Consider the following 5,528-nt stretch of genomic DNA (forward strand, 5'->3'; position numbering starts at 1 on the left):
AAAAAATAGATAAATAAAGCCACTTTTACCAGCCCACTGGCTGTGTGAACTCAGGCACATCCCTTCAATTCTCTGGTGCTCTCTCGAGGTCCAGTGACTCTTTGATTCTGTCCCATCCTTATTCAAGAACTTACCATTGTTCCCTAGTATTTAACAGGTCTAATCCACTCAGGCAGCTGCTCTCTTCCCCCCATGCTCCCAAGTATGGGCCGAATACTTAACTCGTCAGTAGTTAGGATTAAATGAGATGACATTTGTGAAAGAACCATCTACAGTGGACACTTAATAGGTGTTGGTTTCTTTTCTCCTTACCTTCACACTAAGAACTTCCTGCACCAGAAATGCACATCCTCCTCCCCTCCATCTCAGGGTCAGACAAGAGAGAGGTCCTTTTGTCTCTAACAGGATATAGTAAAGAAATCACTGGTCAGGGACAGTGATTTCTAGCCCCCAGGGCTAGACTCCACCAATGCCACTAAACTAGTTGTGTCACCTCTCAGGGCCTCCCTTTGTGCTCTTCTGTAAAACAATGTTCTTGCATTAGATGATCTTCAAGGTGCTCCCAGCTCTGAAAGTATATATTCTAACTAGAAAACCCCAAAAGGGTGAGCAACACTCTAGGAAGCCTAGCATCCCAGGGTCCAAGACCCCTCAAACAATGCATAAGAGTCCATTTCTTCTTAATTGATATTTGATTCAAATGCTGCACCTCAAGGTCTGGAAAATGTTATCAGCACAGGCTCCACCTCCCATCTGATTCATTCGGTCCAGACAAGAGGGTGAGCCTGTACCAAGCTCTGTGTGAGGCCCAGCCTGGCAACGCCTTGTTCATGACTTCCTTGGAAACCAGCTGTCCAGTTCTGCTGCTTTTCCTCCTCCAGCTCATGTCTGGTGGGTATGGACAGTGGGCAGCAGCACTGTCACCAGTCCTTGCTGCCATCCTATCTTGCTAGGAAGGCAAATTGGTCCCATCATTTTAGAGGACAATTTGGCAAAATCTATTAAAATTTAAATTTAAAATATTTATGTCCTTTGACCCGGCAGCTTTAGTTCAAGAAATTCAGCCTGGAGAAACAAACAAAGGGCATAATGGTGAACAAAGATATCCCCTGCAGCTTTACCTATGGTAGCAGTTAATTGGGAATCATCCCAATGTCTGCCGACAGGAAACTGGTTAAGAAAATTCAGGTGTATCCATATAATAGTATGCCTTCTGGCTAGAATTATAGCTCTAGTAATCAATAAATAATGGAAAACCATAAACTGACATACAAATATGCCTATGATATATTAAGTGACAATGATCCTATTATAGATGGTCCTGCTTAAGAAATATCAATAATAATAAATAATGATATGTGGTGACATATATATAGGGGAAAAAAAACACAGGAATAACTGTCAACAGTGGTTACATTTAAGGACAAGACCACAAGAAACATGTCCTTTCTACATTATTCTATTTCTGTACAGCTTGTGTTTTGTTTTTTGGTTTTTTTTTTAACAAACTGAATTACTTTTACAAGCTAAAAGAAAAGTTCAAGCTAATTTTAAGCATCCTCTCTTTCTCCCTCCTGTTCTACATTTCATTCATTTAAATGTAGGCTTCCTGGAGAATGCCAAGCTTTCTACAAACAAGAGCATCTTCGGCATCAAAATCCCATGGCCTCTTGGAAGCCCTCATCTCAAGAATGAACTTCGTCCAGCTCATTCCCACAGCCTTCAGGAACCACCCAAGAGACAGCATGGTCTGTCCTCAACATGTAGAAGTCCCAGAATGAACATATCACACTCCTCTCCATAAGTGGGGAGTTGGTTGAACCCACCCCTGACAGATGGCTCTGGCGAAGGCTTAATCTGAAGCAGTTTATTGTGTGTGGCAACTAAAGCAGGAGATTGGAATCATCAGTGGATCTCATAGACCATGGATTTCTCTATCCAAGAATCCCCTTAGCAAAGAGATTTAGGAGTGACTACATGGACTTTCAAAGTGGCTACAGAATGTGCCTTTTGCTAAACTTTTGGAGCTCTCTTCTAGGGCGAAGTTTTTCCAGCGTGTTTTTAACTACGGACCTCCCATATTTTCCCCCCAAAAAATCCTTACATGGAATTTCAGATTATTGATCAGTTAAAAGAAAACCGCCACTTGACAGTGGGGCAGAGCAGAAGCAAACCGAAGTCTCTCCCTTCATCTCCTTTGCCCACTTTGCAGCCCCTGAGACACCAAGAAACTGAGGCCCAGAGGTAAGATGACTTGTTCAAAGTCCCCCGGCAAATTGATGAAAAAGCCTGCAGAGCCATAAATCGAATATATGTTTCTCAATTCCAGACCAACAGTTTTTTTCACACTGAGAGGTTTTTTTTTTCTACATGAAAGGAAGTGGCTTTTGTAAGTTGAAAAAATGTAACATGAGTTTAGGCAAAGGAATACACACACATGTGAGAATTATTATATGTGCAAGAAGAAAAGATCTGAAAAGCACACATCATCTGATCGATAGTGAACATTATGGGGGAACAGAATTAAAGGAGAACCAGCCCCTTTACTCTCCAATGTTTGACTTTCTTATAATGAGCATATATCACCTCATTCTCTTCTTAACTGTTTCAATGTCTTTACTGCTTTCAGGATAACTGTCTCAATGAAGCAGCCTCAGATAACCTCTTAGCATTCTGATACATGCAATAACACGAATGAATCTCAAACACACTCTACTAAGTGAAAGGAGCCAGACTTGAAAGCCTACATATTGTATGATGTCATTTATATGATATTCTGTAAATGGTAGAACTAAAGAGACAGGAAATAGAGCAGTAGTTACCAAGAACTAAAGATTAGGAAAGAGAACTGATGACAAAGGAGCTCAAAGGAACTGTTTAGGGTGATGGAGATATTCTGTATCTTGATTGTGGTGATGGTTACACATTTGTCAAAATTCATAGAACTATATGTACCCCTAAAAAGAATGAATTTCACTATATGTAAATTATACCACAATAAACTTAACTTTTTAAAAAGAGTGGTCCTATAGATATTGTATGTATGGAAAGAAAGGCAGATTTTATCAATATTTTGCTGGAGAGTTTCACATTTAAAAAAACACCAGCAATTTACACAAGAAGAACAGGCAGTATCATTTCCCTGCTTCCACCTGCATTTCCATTTGTGACCCGAGCTCTATCAGGCACAATCATCTTCCCGTTCAGAAAGGGAGTTCAGAAGGGAGTTCAGAGTTCAGAAGGGAGAAGGGGCGATGGGCGGAAGTAGCAGGCCAACTCTGGGCAGCAGAGGGAGCTGGGACAAACCAAGTGGTTTCTCCCTGAAGCTGCTCAGTCATTACCCCAGTTAATTATCTGTCTGCTGATTCATGGGTTGCGGTTCCTGTGGGTATGCTTTCTCGCTATTCCTGCCAGCAAGGGCAGAAGGATTCTTAGGGCTGAGAGGGGATGATAACCAGAGATCCCAAGTGGGGTGGGGAGTTGCAGTGAAGGAATTTCTGTTGAGAAATTCCGGAGTCTTAACCAGACTCCCCCTCCTTGCTGTTGCCTCCTTGCCCCATCTTCTGCTGTCCCCAGGACACCTCTGCCACTCACAGGCATAATTTTGAGGAGGGGATAAAGGAGAATGATGCCCTACTGTGTGTCACCTCCAGGAAGGAAGAAGAAAAAGGAGGCCCTTCACAGAGGGTCCTCTGAGTTTCCAGCACCCTCGAATCAGAGGTCTAAATGGTGCAATAGTGCAGAGATCCAAATGCCCAGAAAATTCATGGCCTCCGCTGTATTCTAATATTCTCCAGAATGCCCAGATAGAGCACTTGAGAATCATCTGCGAGTGAATGCTGATATTCAAATACTGAGTTCCTTAAAGTGAGGCATACCACCTCTAGATGCCTTTTCACAGCATTCCATAGGTGTTTATTTTACTGTCTGTGCCAGGCACTGGGCACAGAGTGTTGACCAAATAGGTAAGTGCTTCTCCTCATGGAACCTGAAATCTTGTGAATGTCTTTTAATTTCACCTTTTCCCAGAGATAGGATTTAAGGTTTTCTCATGGATAAAGCAAATGCATAAGCCGCTGTCTTCCTTAGCCTCTTCCGTGGACCAGAGTGACTGAGATATGCCAATCCACCAATGGGGAATGGGTTGAAATAAGAAGCGGCCCCTGTCACATAGGTGTGGGGAAATGGACCCTCACTGGTCTCATTCTGGGAGCCTGGATTACCCTCACTCATGAAGCAGTAATAGCTCTTACCTCAAATACATGGTAGATATCATGGATAGGAATAAAAATGACAATAGTAGTTGCCACTTATTGAACACTTATTTTGTGCCTGTATCTCATGTAATTAGCATAATCATAGAAGTATTGTTTTCTCTACTTTGTAGATGAGGAAACTGAAGGTCCAAGAGATTAAGTAACTTGCCCAAGGCTACATAGTTAATAAGAGGCAAAATCAAGAATTAAACTCACATCTGACTGGCTTTAAACCATAGCCGTCCCTTTCCCCAGCCAACAAGCCTTCCTCCCATGTTCCTCCAGGCCCTGAAGGTTCTACAGAGGGTTCAGTTATAGAGTTTCCAGGATATAAACTCAGGAGGAGAAATCAGCTCCTCAGCTCAGAGCTAATCAACTTAGATGGTGACAGCAAACAAAACTTGTCATCCATTAGGTTAGAATAAAGACCTATATGTGGGAAAGCCACAAAACCCCAAGTTTCTTGGGTGAAGCTAAAAAGATCACCTTTGGACATAAATTCCGAACTCAATTCTATCCTCAAACAACCTGTTCTCCCCATATCAGACTCGTCTATTCTGGGACAGTGTCTCTGTGCCACCTCTACCCAGCCTTTTCTGTGCCCCTTCAACACTGTGTGTCCCAACACGACTCTCCTACTCTCTTCCCATCACCCACTTCTCCAGGGATCTGATGACACCTGCAACCCAGCCACCAACACTGGTGTGGGAGATTTAAATATAATCAGATCTGCTTTGATTGGGGGCTCATTAGTCTGGAGTCTGACTCTAGAGTCCATGCTCATAAACACTACTCTACTCTGCCTCTCCGAGGGAGTCTGGGACTAACTCAGCACAACTCATCACCGCAGCTGAAATTGCCCCAATCACTACCAATTTGTGAACCGATCTCCTAGATTCTATGTAATGCAAACTTAAGTATGTCAGTGCAGAGGAATCCTATATGGATCAATATGACTGATCAACCAAAGATATACTAAGGTCAAGGGATGGAAAGAGACACCAACATAATACATCTACTCTTCATCTTCACCAATATTGAGGCATGAACCATGCTAGGTTCTATCATATGTTATCTTACTTCTAAACTGTAAGAAAGTATAATGATTAGACTAAAATCATCCAGAAATTCAGAACACTGTGGATGCAAAAAGAAAAGAAAGCAAAAAAATGTTTTAAGTTCGTGGAAGCTGGCCTCTCCAGAGGAGACCGTTGAGTTGCCCTCCTGTATTTCTCCATTGCCTCCCATCAACTGCAGGCAGCATCTGACAAG

The sequence above is a fragment of the Pteropus vampyrus genome, unplaced genomic scaffold (genome assembly GCF_000151845.1).
Source record: "Pteropus vampyrus isolate Shadow unplaced genomic scaffold, Pvam_2.0 Scaffold306, whole genome shotgun sequence".
NCBI lineage: Eukaryota > Metazoa > Chordata > Mammalia > Chiroptera > Pteropodidae > Pteropus > Pteropus vampyrus.